Below are 18,006 nucleotides of genomic sequence, written 5' to 3' on the forward strand. Positions count from 1 at the left end.
GGAAACCAGTACTTGTTTATTATCATGGATAAAGCTACTAGGTATCTGGAAGTACTTCCAATGAGCAGTATCAATACCAAAGCCATTCTTAATACCCTATATCGGGCAGTAACATGTTTACTCAGTCCTAAATGCATGGTTTTCGCGCTTGTCCTCCTACTCCCACTGCGCATCTAGGTTCCCGTTCTCTATTTCTGACCAATCACAAGCCTTCCCTGAGTCGCTCCAGCTAAGTGGTGATGGCTTCTGCTTGCTTCCCATTGGTTGAGAGACCAAAATGTAAACACTTCTCGCTTGCCATTGCCCAAAGCGGTTTTCTTCATAGAGTGACACTCATATACTCTTGGATTTTACCCTCTACAATGTCGGTAAGTACTGATTTTTGTGTCTAGTGCGTAAATGAATAGTTTAGCCATATATTATATATATATATATATATATATATATATATATATATATATATATATAAATATATATATATATATATATATATATATATATATATATATATATATATATATATATATATATAAAGTCTGTGTGAAGCATAATAAGTGCACTATGCAATTGTAAAAAGTGCAACAAAAAAGGAGCTAGCACACTCAGTACTGCCTATTTAGGCCCAGTTTCAAATTTCAGCAAATAAATGTTTCTAAAAAAAAATTCTAATGCATATATGAATTCTGTAGTGGTCTGGTTGTGTACAGATCATTAAGAAATTGTTTCATGGTAAGCCCTCCAAACAGAAGTCCAAATATGTCTGCATTTTGGAGGAAAGTGACTCAGATTCAGCAGCTAACCTGGAATTGCTTGACAGTAGTGATGAATACTTTCCACCTCTGCATCCGGGTCACGTGATGACAAGGAGGAAGATAGGCCATTCAAAACGCCAAAATTAGCCAAGAAAAAGAAAGGTATAACGATAGAGGAGTAACCAGATGAAGATCTTCATGATGAGCTTGCTCTTCAAGCTGAGACCGACTGGAACAAGGTTGACATCCAAAATTACTTTTTGCCTGTATACCAACTTGAAATGCCTCTTGCAATTAGGTGTCCATATGATTATTTTAGCGAGTTTTTTACTCAAGACATGATAGACCACATGACATTTCAAACAAATTTGTATTCAAAGCAAAAACATATATAGTACTTTTGTAACCGATTCTGAAGAAATCATGAAGTTCGTATGTATTCTGTTGTTTATGGGTATTTCTTCATACCCATCCCTAGATGACTATTGGGCAAGTTCAACTAAGATACCCCAGGTTACAGAAGTCATGGGATCTAAGAGGTTTAGGTTGCTTAGGCGTACAATTCATTTCAATGATAACACACAAAAGAAGGATAATGACAGATTCCACAAAATAAGGCCTCTTTACACTGCATTAACTACTGCTTGCTTGAAAGTTCCAGCTACACCCAAGCAGTCTGTTGATGAAGTTATGGTTGGTTTCAAGGGTAAAACCGCTGGAAACCTAAGGCAGTACATGAAAAACAAACCAGACAAGTGGGGTTTCAAACTATTTTGTCATGCAAGTGAAGATGGAATCATACATGATATACTGCCACATGAAGAAACTAAACTACTAATAAGTTCAAATATTGTTCTGGTACTTGCAACAACTCTCAACCAAAGAAATACATCAGCAATCTATGCTGACAATTTCTTTTCAAGTCTACCTTTGGTCAGGTTACTAAGAGACAAGTATAACTGCAGATACACTAGAACAGTACGTGAAAATAGATGTGGTAAGCCAGAACTGATGACTGTCAAACAAATGGAAGAGAACATAGTGCCCAGGGGCACTTTTGACTTTCAAAACCGATGATGGTATCCTTGTTGTAAGATGGAAGGACAACAAAGCTGTGACTTTAGTGACGAATGATGTGGGGGTCAATCCTGTGAGTCTTATTGAAAGATATAACAAGGAAACAAAGACGAAAAACCAGTTCTAGTGTCCTGCAGTCATCAAGAACTATAATGCATACATGGGAGGTATTGACAAAAGTAACATGTTGGTGCATCTGTACAAAACACTTACGAAATCTAAACGTTGGTACATGCGTCTATTTGCCTATGTTCTTGATCTTGCTGTTGTGAATGCATGGCTTCTTTGCTGCCGTGATTGTCGGTCACTAAAAACCAAATGCATGTCACTGAAGCTATTCAGGCTTGAAATCTCTGTCACTGCAAGATCCAAAAGACAAAAGTTTAGATGCAGCAACATAAGAACAACTCCAAGAGCTTCACCAAGTACTTCTAGTGGTGACAGTAATGCTCATGATTTGTCAACCTTGCAGTTCCCATTTGCAATGCAGTACCAACGTGCAGAAAGACCTGACGACAGAGTGAGACTTGACAAAATGCTAGGTCACTGGCTAATGCTAGGCTAGCTACTTCGTTACAAGTATTGCAGCAAAAAGAAAAATCATGTCACATCCTCATTTTCCTGTGCCATATGCAAAGTAAATCTATGCATCAAGAAGGATAGAAATTACTTCATAGACTTTCATTGTAGCAATTAATGATCTAAAATGATTGTTCTTCCTCAGAAAACTCAGGAATATGAGACTTGTAAGTTTTATCCCTTTGCAATGTGTCCATGTTGCTATTTGGCTCATTTCTATATTTTTATAATACTTGCAAAGTGTTTGGAATCAAGTTCCATTTGTGTTTTTGATATTGTCTATTTGTATAATAAATTAAAGACATAGTTATTTGGTGTTTTATTAACAATTACAACTTTGCAACATTTACAATTTTGCACCCTTTACTGAGCAGGACCTAGTACAATCGGTCCTTGAATATTAGAAATTGATCGAAAACTAACTTTCACAAATCTATTTATATGGCCTCATTTCCATTACATTGAGATACTCTATCCACTCATAGGAAATACATTTCAAACTCTGCATTTTCCTATGCTTGCCCAATTAAGGGTTTTAATAATTAATTAAAACCCTAACTAAATTTATATCTTATTTTGGTATTCCTAAGTCTATCCAGATAGTTCAGGTACTAATTTTATGCCAAAGTGCTTAGGAAAGCATTAACTAGGCTAGGAATAACTCATAAATAATCCACTGTCTCTCATCCTCAGTCCCAAGGCTCCTTGGTAAGATTTCATCAAACATTAAAAACCATGATGAGAACTTATTGCATGCATTTTCCTACAAACTGGGATGGATCACTTCCTCTGTTGCTGTTTGCAATGAGAGAAACTTTGCAGGAGTCCACAGGGTACAGTCCGTTTGAGCTAATCTTTGGGCACGACGTACGAGGTCCTCTGCGAGTGCTCAAGGAAGAATGGATGGGAGAAGACGCCTGCATAACATACTACAACCCTTTTTCAAGGGTGCAGGTGGCCCATAATTTGGCTAAGGCTAACTTAAAAACTGCTCAAAACACTATGAAACAGTGGTATGGCAGAAACTCAAAGTTTCACTCCATCATTCCAGGAGACAAGGTTCTGGTGCAGGAGCCTATTCCTGGCCACATCTTAAAAGTTAGATTTATGGGACCTATACAAACTATAAGTAAACTATCTGGTGTAAATTATGTGCTAGCTCCCCTTCATAAGCCCTCAAAGAGTAAAACATACCATATAAATCAGATTAAAACATTTAATGGTCCAAATAAATTCCAAGTAATGACTCTGTCCTCTGCCTCTGTAGACGACTTTGCACCCTATTCCCGAAATTCAAGTAAAGCTTCCCAATTCTGTCCTCCTTAAGAACCCTAGCCCTTTAACAATGGGGCTGTCTAAGAACCAAGTAATAAGTTTAACTGAACTCTCACAATCTTACCCTGATATATTTTCAGATGTCCCGAAATAATGTACATTAGGGTATTATGATGTAGATAAACTCTCCCCCTACAGAGCTAATCCTGAAAAAAGAGAGGCTACTTAAGCAGGAGGTAGCATTTCTGTTAGAACACGGATTAGTGGAGGAATCATCCAGTCCATTGGCTTCACGGTGCATCCTTGTTAAGAAGTCTGATGGAGGTTTTCGAATGTGCACAGACTACCGTAAGGGGAATGAGGTCACTTTTTAAGATGCTTACCCTCTGCCACATTTGGATGATGTAGTGGACTTTGTGGGTAAGGTTACTTTTGTGTCCAAATTAGACCTCCTTAAAGGTTATTATCAGGTACCACTGACAAAGCGAAGGAAATCTCTGCCTTTATAATTCCGGGAAGTCATTATCAATACACAGTAACCCCATTTGGGATGCAGGACTCGCCGGCAATATTCCAAAAACTGATCCATCAGGCTATTACCTGGAGTTTACCTGGAGAGAGTTTCGGGGGTCAACGCCCCCGCGGCCCGGTCTGTGACCAGGCCTCCTGGTGTATCAGCCCCTGATCAACCAGGCTGTTGCTGCGGGCTGCACGCAAACCAACGTACGAGCCACAGCCCGGCTGATCAGGAACTGACTTTAGGTACTTGTCCAGTGCCAGCTTGAAGACTGCCAGGGGTCTGTTGGTAATCCCCCTTATGTGTGCTGGGAGGCAGTTGAACAGTCTCGGGCCCCTGACACTTATTGTATGGTCTCTTAACGTGCTAGTGACACCCCTGCTTTTCATTGGGGGGATGGTGCATCGTCTGCCAAGTCTTCTGCTTTCGTAGTGAGTGATTTTCGTGTGCAAGTTCGGTACTAGTCCCTCTAGGATTTTCCAGGTGTATATAATCATGTATCTCTCCCTCCTGCGTTCCAGGGAATACAGGTTTAGAAACCTCAAGCGCTCCCAGCAATTGAGGTGTTTTATCTCCGTTATGCGCGCCGTGAAAGTTCTCTGTACATTTTCTAGGTCGGCAATTTCACCTGCCTTGAAAGGTGCTGTTAGAGTGCAGCAATATTCCAGCCTAGATAGAACAAGTGACCTGAAGAGTGTCATCATGGGCTTGGCCTCCCTAGTTTTGAAGGTTCTCATTATCCATCCTGTCATTTTTCTAGCAGATGCGATTGATACAATGTTATGGTCCTTGAAGGTGAGATCCTCCGACATAATCACTCCCAGGTCTTTGACGTTGGTGTTTCGCTCTATTTTGTGGCCAGAATTTGTTTTGTACTCTGATGAAGATTTAATTTCCTCATGTTTATCATATCTGAGTAATTGAAATTTCTCATCGTTGAACTTCATATTGTTTTCCGCAGCCCACTGAAAGATTTGGTTGATATCCGCCTGGAGCCTTGCAGTGTCTGCAATGGAAGACACTGTCATGCAGATTCGGGTGTCATCTGCAAAGGAAGACACGGTGCTGTGGCTGACATCCTTGTCTATTAAAGAACTTGAAGGCACGGCAGCTTTTCTAGATATCGTAGTGGTGTCCAATACATGGGAACCACATATAACCAGACTTTAAACTCTCTTTGAGAAATTTCAGAGTTTCCAGTTAACTGTTAATTTATGTAAGTCATCTTTTGGCCAGTCTGCTATTACTTTTTTGGGCAATGAATTAATTGGTGGTAAAGTGATCCCTAAATTTGCTAAAATCCTTTCCATTAAAAATTACCCAGTACCTCATGACAGGAAATCCCCCAATGTTTCTCACTTACCAGTCAGAAAAACAAATTTCAGTGGGCCCCAGAGTGCAACACAAAGTAGCCAAACGACTACTTTGTACTGCACCCATTCTCCTGTCTCCTGATTTTCAAAACCCTTTACATTACAGGTTAATGCATGAGTCATGGGTAGGGGCAGTACTCCTACAAAAATCTGGGGAAGAGTGCTTGCAGCCTGTGGCTTACTTCTCGGCCAAGTATCAACCTCACTGGAGGGCCTACATCACAACTGAAAAAAAGCCCTCGCTCTGATACTGGCATTAGAACATTTCGAGGTCTACATGGGACAGTCATTCCAAGTGGTCACAGTCTACAACGATCACAGTCCACTAGTCAACCTTAATTCCATGAAAAACCACAACGCACGTCTGATGAGATGGCAAGGATAATAAGCTGGCTGATTCTCTTTCCCGTATTTAAATTTAGGTTAGAAGGTGTTAGGAGGGTAGCGTAGCTTTTCTCCCCCCTTTTGTTCATATAAAATGTGTTTGAATGTTATTGGTGGGGGGGGGTGAGGGGACATTCAGCTACAGTTGCAGGTGTCTTGAACCAACAGCCCTACCCTCCATTGCCTCGCTCTAGGATAGAGTTTGACTTTAAGTCTCAAGAAAAGTTGAGCCCTCTCTAATGAGTTGGATGGTTGAGAGGAAAGGTAGTTCCATTATTGTTCAGTGCTATGGTGGCATGCTACCCATGGAGGTGAAAGCCTAGTCCTGGTTATTAGAGCCCTCTTGGGGTATGGGGTAGGGGTGTGGCATGCAAAGAGTATGTTACAATTTATTAGGCATGTGTAGACACTCCCATACAGGCAGTCTCCTAACCAACGAACCAGGTGCTAAGGGTTTAACAATTTTTTAGGGTAACTTGGTTCACTGTCCAATCACACACGAGCCCGCCAAATGCTGAGGCGACATGGTTCACTCGCAGTCAGCATTTGCCAGACTTGCCTACTAGCTGGTTGAGAATGGTGCTCTCTCTCTCTGACTTCTGTTTTTGCCATTCTTTGTCACAGGATGGTACACTTATATTCAACTCCTGTACATAGTGTACATAAGTGTACATAACTGTATAGCTGGTGAAGGAAATACAAGTTAAATATTACTGCTGAATCTGTTTTGCTCACTAAACCCATATGACCAGGTCACAGGCCATTCTTTAACTGTGGTCGTAATAATGGTTGTAGTGATACATGGTGGTTGTGGAAGTACATGATGGTTGTGATGGTACATGGTGGTGGTGGTAGTACATGGTGGTTGTGGTGGTACATGGTGGTGGTGGAACACGGTAGAGGTATGTGATGATTGTGGCGGTACACGATGGTGGGTGGTTGTACATGGTGGTGGTACACGGTGATAATACACGGTGGTGTTAAATGGGGGTGGTACATGATGGTGGTGCGTGGTGGTTGTGGTAGTACATGGTGGTGGTACATGGTTGTGGTGCATGGTGATGGTACACGGTGGTGTTAAATGGAGGTGGCACATGATGGTGGTGCGTGGTGGTTGTGGTAGTACATGGTGGTGGTACATGGTGATGGTACACGGTGGTGTTAAATGGAGGTGGCACATGATGGTGGTGCGTGGTGGTTGTGGTAGTACATGGTGGTGGTACATGGTGATGGTACACGGTGGTGTTAAATGGAGGTGGTACATGGTGGTGACGCATGGTGGTGGGTGGTGGTACATGGTGGGTGTGGTGATACATGGTGGTAGTACATAATGGTTGTGTTGGCCCATGATGGTGGCACATGGTTGTGGTATATGGTTTTGTACATGATGGTGGTACATAGTGGTAGTACATGGTAGTGGTACATAGTGGTGGGTGGTGGGATAAAGTGGTGTTACATGGTGCTGGTACTTGGTGGTGGTACATGATGGTAGAGGATTGTACATGGTGGTGGGGTGGTACATGGTGGTCATACATGGTGGTGGGGGTGGTACATGGTGGTGGTGCATGGCGGTGGGGGTGGTACATGGTGGTGGGGGTGGTACATTGTGGTGGGAGTGGTACATGGTGATGGTACATGATGGTGGTAGTGGAACATGGCGGTGATGGTGAGAGGTAGAATAGCGGTGCAGAGGTGATGGTGATAGATGATGGTTTTCGCTGGTGGTGATAGATGATGGTTTTCGCTGGTGGTGATAGATGATGGTTTTCGCTGGTGGTGGAAAGTAGTGGTATTAGTGGTGGTTGGTAGGTGGTGGTCAGTGGTAGTGGTGGATGGTGGGTGATGATCAATGGTAGTGGTAATTGGTGGGTGGTGGTCAGTGGTAGTGGTGGTTGGTAGGTGATCGTCAGTGGTAGTGGTGGTTGGTGGGTGATGATCAATGGTAGTGGTGGTTGGTGGCCAATGGTAGTGGTGGTTGGTGGGTGGTGGTCAACGGTATTGGTGGTTTGTGGGTGATGATCAATGGTAGTGGTAGTTGGTGGGCGATGATCAGTGGTAGTGGTGGATGGTGGGTGATGATCAGTGGTAGTGGTGGATGGTGGGTGATGATCAGTGGTAGTGGTGGTTGGTTGGTGATCAGTGGTAGTGGTGATTGGTGGGTGATAGTCAGTGGCAGTGGTGGTTGGTGGGTGGTGGTCAGTGGTAGTGGTGGTTGGTGGGTGGTGATCAGTGGTAGTGGTGGTTGGTGGGTGATGATCAGTGGTAGTGGTGGTTGGTGGGTGATGGTCAGTGGTAGTGGTGGATGGTGGTCAGTGGTAGTGGTGGTTGGTGGGTGGTGGTCAGTGATAGTGGTGGTTGGTGGGTGATGGTCTGTGGTAGTGGTGGATGGTGTGTGGTGGTCAGTGCTAATGGTGGTTGGTGTGTGGTGGTCAGTGCTAATGGTGGTTGGTGGGTGCTTGTCAGTGGTGGTTGAGTGGGTGGTTGTCAGTGGTAGAGCTTCAGTAGGGTGGTTGTCAGTGGTAGTGCTTCTGGAGGGTGGTTGTCAGTGGTAGTGCTTCTGGAGGGTGGTTGTCAGTGGTAGTGCTTCTGGTGGGTGGTTGTCAGTGGTAGCGCTTCTGGAGGGTGGTTGTCAGTGGTAGTGCTTTTGTTGGGTGGTTGTCAGTGGTAGTGCTTTTGTTGGGTGGTTGTCAGTGGTAGCGCTTCTGGAGGGTGGTTCTCAGTGGTAGTGCTTCTGGTGGGTGGTTGTCAGTGGTAGTGCTTCTGGTGGGTGGTTGTCAGTGGTAGTGCTTCTGGAGGGTGGTTGTCAGTGGTAGTGCTTCTGGAGGGTGGTTGTCAGTGGTAGTGCTTTTGTTGGGTGGTTGTCAGTGGTAGTGCTTTTGTTGGGTGGTTGTCAGTGGTAGCGCTTCTGGAGGGTGGTTGTCAGTGGTAGTGCTTCTGGTGGGTGGTTGTCAGTGGTAGTGCTTCTGGTGGGTGGTTGTCAGTGGTAGTGCTTCTGGTGGGTGGTTGTCAGTGGTAGTGCTTCTGGTGGGTGGTTGTCAGTGGTAGTGCTTCTGGTGGGTGGTTGTCAGTGGTAGTGCTTCTGGTGGGTGGTTGTCAGTGGTAGTGCTTCTGGTGGGTGGTTGTCAGTGGTAGTGCTTCTGGTGGGTGGTTGTCAGTGGTAGTGCTTCTGGTGGGTGGTTGTCAGTGGTAGTGCTTCTGGTGGGTGGTTGTCAGTGGTAGTGCTTCTGGTGGGTGGTTGTCAGTGGTAGTGCTTCTGGAGGGTGGTTGTCAGTGGTAGTGCTTCTGGTGGGTGGTTGTCAGTGGTAGTGCTTCTGGAGGGTGGTTGTCAGTGGTAGTGCTTCTGGAGGGTGGTTGTCAGTGGTAGTGCTTCTGGAGGGTGGTTGTCAGTGGTAGTGCTTCTGGTGGGTGGTTCTCAGTGGTAGTGCTTCTGGTGGGTGGTTGTCAGTGGTAGTGCTTCTGGTGGGTGGTTGTCAGTGGTAGTGCTTCTGGTGGGTGGTTGTCAGTGGTAGTGCTTCTGGTGGGTGGTTGTCAGTGGTAGTGCTTCTGGTGGGTGGTTGTCAGTGGTAGTGCTTCTGGAGGGTGGTTGTCAGTGGTAGTGCTTCTGGTGGGTGGTTCTCAGTGGTAGTGCTTCTGGTGGGTGGTTGTCAGTGGTAGTGCTTCTGGTGGGTGGTTGTCAGTGGTAGTGCTTCTGGTGGGTGGTTGTCAGTGGTAGTGCTTCTGGTGGGTGGTTGTCAGTGGTAGTGCTTCTGGTGGGTGGTTGTCAGTGGTAGTGCTTCTGGTGGGTGGTTGTCAGTGGTAGTGCTTCTGGAGGGTGGTTGTCAGTGGTAGTGCTCTCTGATAGCAACAGTCTTCACCTCCAACAAATAACATGGATATATATATCTTGCTAATCTAATGCCACCTTGTAAATATCTATCTTTACTTGGTTAATCCTATTATCTGAAGCCAAAGTCCTCTGGCCAGTAATACTTGTCACAAAAGTTGCTAACAAGCGTGACTTTGACATGACCTCGTAACGCCAGAATTTATAATAAATATGTTTATCTTATTATCCCGGTTTATATGTCTGTTCTCTGAATATGTTCGTTTTGGTGCATTCCTGCTGTTTATCTCTGAATTTCTCTCTTTCTTTCTTAACTTGTCTTTTATTACGCTTATTCTTTTTACTTTTTCTACTCTCATTAAGACTAATTTCATGTTCTTTTCTTTCGTATTACAATATTTATTAGATTATTTTATCATACTGGTCGTCTCCGACCGTGGCAAGACGACTCGAAGAAGAAGAAACAGTTTTTTTTTTTTTTTTACATATAGTAATTTATGTAGAAGGGGTTACTAGCTCTTTCAATAGTTTTCTTTTTCTTCTTTCAATAGTTTTCTTCGTATTTTTAGTTCTCTTCTCTTTCTCACTCTCTTTTTTCCCCTCATTTTCCTACTCTCTGCTTTTCCTTCTCACGGTAACAAACCAGCTCTCACTTTCGTGCCAGCAAGAAATATGTTATTTCTTAATCCGTTCTCAAGGTGCCGCTGCTCAGGCATCCTAAGCACGTGCGCTGCCGTCTTCACTGCAATACTCCCGGGGTGGTGAGGCAGAAGTGCGGGACTCCAGGAATGTTGGGAATCATAAACTCCCACACAAACGCTAACTTGTCGCTCGGGTAAGTTCACAGATTAATTCTGGAGAAGTGTGAATGTTTAAATGATAGCTATGGCTATGTGGTGATACCTGGGACCTGTCTGCCTGTTTACCAGGGGTTTCTGTCAGTGTTAGGGCTAGGTGGTGGTGATCCCAGAGACCTGTCTGCCTGTTTACCAAGGGATGCTTTCAGAGGTAGGGTTAGGGGGTCGTTATCCCTGGAACCTGTCTACCAGTGAGAGTGCTCGCGATTTAGGGTGAGAAGGTGATTCTCAGAATCTGTCTACCAGTGGGCATAGCCAGGGAGTAAGACGAGGAGGCAATGATCTTGTTTATTAGGTGATGGAGTCAAGGGAAAAGACGAAGAGGCGATGATCCATGTACCAATAGGTTACCTAAAGTCTGTATCTATGATCACCCTTGCTGAGGCCCTGTCCCAGACCAAGCCTCCATGTTGATGGCCTTAGTGACCAGGCTGTTGGTGCCAGTCGTACTCAGACCAACGTAGGCACCACTTGTAGAACTCATCAGGTTTCCCTATTGATATTTATGAGTTTACTGTCATTTCCTTTTATGCCTGAGGGGAGGGTGTTGAAAACTCATGGCCTCTGTGCGCTTTCTAAACTTTTCCTTAGTGTTTTCATTGCGACCCTGCTCTTAGGAATTTTGCACCGCCAGACCTTTTGCTTTATTTGGAGTGATTTCAATGTACAGAGTTTGGACCAGTGTCCTCTCAAATTTTTCAAGGTGTATGTTATTACGCAATCCAAGCAATTCAGGTGCTTGACTGAATTTATACGAGCGGTGTAAATTCTTCATCTCTGAAGTTTCGTCTGTCTAGAAGGGGCAAGCCTATTCCAGCAGGGAGTATATGACTTGAAGCGTATACCTGGAGAGTTTACCTGGAGAGAGTTTCGGGGGTCAACGCCCCCGCGGCCCGGTCTGTGACCAGGCCTCCTGGTGGATCAGTGCCTGATCAACCAGGCTGTTGCTGCTGGCTGCACGCAAACCAACGTACGAGCCACAGCCCGGCTGATCAGGAACTGACTTTAGGTGCTTGTCCAGTGCCAGCTTGAAGACTGCCAGGGGTCTGTTGGTAATCCCCCTTATGTGTGCTGGGAGGCAGTTGAACAGTCTCGGGCCCCTGACACTTATTGTATGGTCTCTTAACGTGCTAGTGACACCCCTGCTTTTCATTGGGGGGATGGAGCATCGTCTGCCAAGTCTTTTGCTTTCGTAGTGAGTGATTTTCGTGTGCAAGTTCGGTACTAGTCCCTCTAGGATTTTCCAGGTGTATATAATCATGTATCTCTCCCTCCTGCGTTCCAGGGAAAACAGGTTTAGAAACCTCAAGCGCTCCCAGTAATTGAGGTGTTTTATCTCCGTTATGCGCGCCGTGAAAGTTCTCTGTACATTTTCTAGGTCGGCAATTTCACCTGCCTTGAAAGGTGCTGTTAGAGTGCAGCAATATTCCAGCCTAGATAGAACAAGTGACCTGAAGAGTGTCATCATGGGCTTGGCCTCCCTAGTTTTGAAGGTTCTCATTATCCATCCTGTCATTTTTCTAGCAGATGCGATTGATACAATGTTATGGTCCTTGAAGGTGAGATCCTCCGACATAATCACTCCCAGGTCTTTGACGTTGGTGTTTCGCTCTATTTCGTGGCCAGAATTTGTTTTGTACTCTGATGAAGATTTAATTTCCTCATGTTTACCATATCTGAGTAATTGAAATTTCTCATCGTTGAACTTCATATTGTTTTCTGCAGCCCACTGAAAGATTTGGTTGATGTCCGCCTGGAGCCTTGCAGTGTCTGCAATGGAAGACACTGTCATGCAGATTCGGGTGTCATCTGCAAAGGAAGACACGGTGCTGTGGCTGACATCCTTGTCTATGTCGGATATGAGGATGAGGAACAAGATGGGAGCTAGTACTGTGCCTTGTGGAACAGAGCTTTTCACCGTAGCTGCCTCGGACTTTACTCTGTTGACGACTACTCTCTGTGTTCTGTTAGTGAGGAAATTATAGATCCATCGACCGACTTTTCCTGTTATTCCTTTAGCGCGCATTTTGTGCGCTATTACGCCATGGTCACACTTGTCGAAGGCTTTTGCAAAGTCTGTATATATTACATCTGCATTCTTTTTGTCTTCTAGTGCATTTAGGACCTTGTCGTAGTGATCCAGTAGTTGAGACAGACAGGAGCGACCTGTTCTAAACCCATGTTGCCCTGGGTTGTGTAACTGATGGGTTTCTAGATGGGTGGTGATCTTGCTTCTTAGGACCCTTTCAAAGATTTTTATGATATGGGATGTTAGTGCTATTGGTCTGTAGTTCTTTGCTGTTGCTTTACTGCCCCCTTTGTGGAGTGGGGCTATGTCTGTTGTTTTTAGTAACTGAGGGACGACCCCCGTGTCCATGCTCCCTCTCCATAGGATGGAAAAGGCTCGTGATAGGGGCTTCTTGCAGTTCTTGATGAACACAGAGTTCCATGAGTCTGGCCCTGGGGCAGAGTGCATGGGCATGTCATTTATCGCCTGTTCGAAGTCATTTGGCGTCAGGATAACATCGGATAGGCTTGTGTTAATCAAATTTTGTGGCTCTCTCATAAAAAATTCATTTTGATCTTCGACTCTCAGTCTGGTTAGCGGCTTGCTAAAAACTGAGTCATATTGGGACTTTAGTAGCTCACTCATTTCCTTGCTGTCATCTGTGTAGGACCCATCTTGTTTAAGTAGGGGCCCAATACTGGGCGTTGTTCTCGATTTTGATTTGGCATAGGAGAAGAAATACTTTGGGTTTCTTTCGATTTCATTTATAGCTTTTAGTTCTTCCCGCGATTCCTGACTCCTAAAGGATTCTTTTAGCTTAAGTTCGATGCTTGCTATTTCTCTGACCAGTGTCTCCCTGCGCATTTCAGATATATTGACCTCTTTTAGCCGCTCTGTTATTCTTTTCCGTCGCCTGTAAAGGGAGCGCCTGTCTCTTTCTATTTTACATCTACTCCTCCTTTTTCTTAGAGGAATAAGCCTTGTGCATACATCGAGTGCCACCGAGTTAATCTGTTCTAGGCATAAGTTTGGGTCTGTGTTGCTTAGTATATCTTCCCAGCTTATATCGGTTAGGACTTGGTTTACTTGGTCCCACTTTATGTTTTTGTTATTGAAGTTGAATTTGGTGAATGCTCCCTCGTGACTAGTCTCATTTTGTCGGTCTGGGGCTCCTCGCATACATGTCTGAACCTCAATTATGTTGTGATCTGAGTATATTGTTTTTGATATGGTGACATTTCTTATCAGATCATCATTGTTAGTGAATATGAGGTCTAGTGTATTCTCCAGTCTAGTAGGCTCTATTATTTGCTGGTTTAAATTGAATTTTGTGCAGAGATTTAAAAGCTCGTGTGAGTGTGAGTTTTCATCAGAGCTGCCTCCTGGTGTTATTACTGCAACAATATTATTTGCTATATTCCTCCATTTTAGGTGCCTTAAGTTGAAATCCCCCAGGAGCAAGATGTTGGGTGCAGGAGCTGGAAGATTTTCCAGACAGTGGTCAATTTTTAACAGCTGTTCCTGGAATTGCTGGGATGTTGCATCCGGAGGCTTGTAGACTACCACAATGACTAGGTTTTGGTTCTCGACCTTTACTGCTAAAACTTCCACTACGTCATTTGAGGCATTAAGCAGTTCTGTGCAAACAAGTGACTCTGCAATGTACAGGCCAACCCCCCCCTTTTGCCTGTTCACTCTGTCACATCTGTATAGGTTGTAACCTGGGATCCATATTTCATTGTCCAAGTGATCCTTTATGTGGGTCTCAGTGAAAGCCGCGAACATTGCCTTTGCCTCTGCAAGCAGTCCACGGATGAAAGGTATTTTGTTGTTTGTTGCTGGCTTTAGACCCTGTATATTTGCAAAGAAGAATGTTATCGGACTGGTGGTATTGTTGGTACTGGGGGGGGGGGATTTTTTTTCCGGCATTAGTATCTGTATCTGTTGGTTTGGAGTGGAGGCCATCGACTGTGGTTCCACTCCAGGAATGACTGGATTTGGTGTACGATTTCTGCCATTTCCTGCCAGTTTTTTTTTCCTTCCTGGCACTAAAAAACCTCTCCCTCTTGGTTTGACATCTCTTATGCTGAATGTTCTATTTATCCAGCCTATCAATTTCTATGAACCTGTGATAACACCGTTGTGATTCCTGAATGTGAGATCTTGTGATATTATCACCCTCATGTCTCTCTTATTCAGTTTCTACCCTACACAATTGAGTAACTGGATGTTGCCCTCAGTGAACATCACTGAAAGACATGGTTGATATCAGCTTGAATTTTTTCTGTATCCTCATTGGTTGCCACTCTCATACAATTTCTGGTAACGTCTGCAAAGGACGATAGGATGCTATGATTTATGCCCTTGACTATGTCGGTTATGAGAATAAGAAAGTGAAGTTGGATGAAAATTGCGAATGGGAACAAAACTTTTCACTTTAGCAGTCCCCGATTTCACTCTTTTTATTTACTATTTCTTTTTGAGTGCTATTGGATAGTGTTGCAACCCCTGAATGGGTTGCAATGATTATGTATATATATAATTATTACCTTTTCATTTAATTTTATATTGCTTATATTTGCGATAATAGCTAAATCGTAAATGTATTGCTTTATATTGTTATTTGACGTAGTTATGTTGTTAGGTAGGATGTAACATATTATGTGCTCAGTTCAAGTCTTGATTGTCTAACTACTGTAATTATCGCTCTTTGCTTGTTTCCCTGCCGGCTTCTTGTTGGGCAGCGACAGCAACCCACGGAGCTATCACGTGATCGAGGGGGGGGGGTGTCCTTACCTCGCTTAAAGTATTCAGTCTGCTCTAGACTCTCTTGGTGGTTTGAGAGATTGTCTGTCTCATTATTCTTGATAGTTCTGTAGAACTCTGTTCACAGAACATTGTATAGACTTAGTGATTTTCGACGTTGTACTGAGGTTGTGTGTCTCATAGACACTCTGAGTAACTCAGGTCCTGAGCTGTAACTTCTCACATAACTTGTACTGGTATCTGTGTATTATCACAGTCGGGGATTTTCTTATGCTGAACATAGATTCGGTAGTATGGGAGTTTTGTGACTTTTGTGGAGGATCTGCAGATGGTCCCTACTTAGTGTCGTTATATTATCTCCTTGTTCCTGATTCTGTGTCGCAGTTGCTTGTTATATTGCTATTGGGCTTAGCATTCTTTTTGTTGTTCAAGCAGACTGTTCTGATTGCCAGTTGGTCAAGAAGTTAGTTTATGTGAGGACTTTGTCAGTCACTTGTTTAAGTCTAGTTGAGTCGTGAGACATAACGAACTACTTGGAGCACTTACACACATACACACTTACTTGTACATATTTGTAATATCTTATTAAATGTTAATGTACCAGACGGTACTTAAGAATTATAAATGTGATATGTGCTTTCAGCACAATAATATTGTACTCAAGAGAAGTGATATTATTTTGATTACTGTGATTAATTTAATATAATTTAATTTGATAATATACCTCTAGACTTAATAAATTTATTAAATTTTAATTTCTCTAGTTAGTAGCCTACCAGTTGTAATCCTGAAGCACTATTGAATCATACTGAATTCTAATGGATAATTGGACAAGGATACTGACTACTTGTTACGAAAACCCAGTAACAGGCTGGATGCTAGAAGGGCAGTCCTTTCTAGTATTCACTGGAGATCTCTAAGCTTTTAGAATCGCGTTTTTTGTAACAGATAGGCATTTAAATATCAATTAGTCCACGTTTTCAGTTTTTGCTATTGCACAAATTTGTGCTATTACGCCACTGTCACACTTGTCGAAAGCTCTTGACAAGTTATTGTACACTGCTTCTGCATGTTGCTTGTCTTCCAGTGTATCCAAGACTTTGTCATAATGATTTAGCAATTGCAAAGGGCAGGAACGACCTGCTCTAAATCCATGCTGCTCTGGGTTGTACAACTGGTGTGATTCAATGTGATTAACATTCTTACTTCTTTAGACTATACGGATATCCTCATAATGTGTGACATTAGTGCCATTAGTCTATACATTTATTTTCGTAGATACTTTACGCCACTTTTGTAGTGGGGTTACACCCGTAGTGTTTAATGGCTATGAAATGACTCTTTTGTCCCTTTCTCTTTAAGGTGAGATCGAGGAGAAAGAATAATACAGTGCTAAGAATAACTGAGCAGATTTTTAATAAATAACGTTGTTTACTAAAGACTTAACATACTTAATGATATTGTACAGTTGTAGAAAAATAGCTTCTGACACTTTCTGATGGTCAGAAGTAATGTCTGGTAACCCAGATATAATAAACAGAAGAGTAAACACATAATCATTACCTTTCTGAATGAATTAACGCATTAAATTAACACAGCTGTTAATGACAATGGTACTTTGATAACAAAATTAATTGCCTGTAATTTATGTGCATCTGTTTAAAAGCAGATTTATATATATATATATATATATATATATATATATATATATATATATATATATATATATATATATATATATATATATATTAGGGGGTTTAGATTTTGATGTGAGTATTCTGTCATGCATTTATTTTCTTGGCGTTGAGTAATCATGTATTTTTATAAATATTGTCGTTAATTTTTATAAAGAATGTTTATCAAATTTAGAAGTAAATGTGTAGTTCATCGTTTTGAACAATCATTCACAAAATGGATTCCAATTATGATTGTTTTTAAAGCATTTAGATCTAAAATGTCATTATGCTTCTGTGTCTGTGTCATATAGCAAATAAGAATAGCATAATACTGTATTATATGTACTTACCCACCATGGAGAATAAAAGCTAAATGCAATCTAAACTCAGATGATTTTTTTTGTAGGAGTGAGGCCAGATCAGGGTGATGGCCTGACTGTTGCAGTAAAGTGTGACAGACAGCGCCTGCCTCGTCTCTATTATGGATCGCAGACAAGTAAAAGATCCCAGAGCGGGAATATTATTTGGATAAAGATGAGTGGCCTGTCTCCTAAAGACACCACTAGCCAACAATGTATATCACGAGACACTGTGTCTACATGCTTTATTGATCTGATTCGCAGTCGAACCAGGTCAAGAACTCCCAAGAAAACGTCAGCAGAACAAAACTAATCTGCAGTATTCCTCCATTCTTATGTTTTTATGCTCCCAAAAGGAAGCTGCAATACATCGTTATATGCCAGTGGTAAAAGAACGGCTGACAGGCACCATGAGGTTTATCTACACTTCGAGCAACAGAATCTAGACTAAAGAATGAACTTTTGGAGTTGTGTTATATGAAAAGATAAAAAGAAATCTCTTGTTCGACTTCCCATGGCAACATAGACTGCAGGAGAGAGGATAGGTGCAGGTGCTTAAT

This window comes from Cherax quadricarinatus, chromosome 67 (assembly GCF_038502225.1).
Source record: "Cherax quadricarinatus isolate ZL_2023a chromosome 67, ASM3850222v1, whole genome shotgun sequence".
NCBI lineage: Eukaryota > Metazoa > Arthropoda > Malacostraca > Decapoda > Parastacidae > Cherax > Cherax quadricarinatus.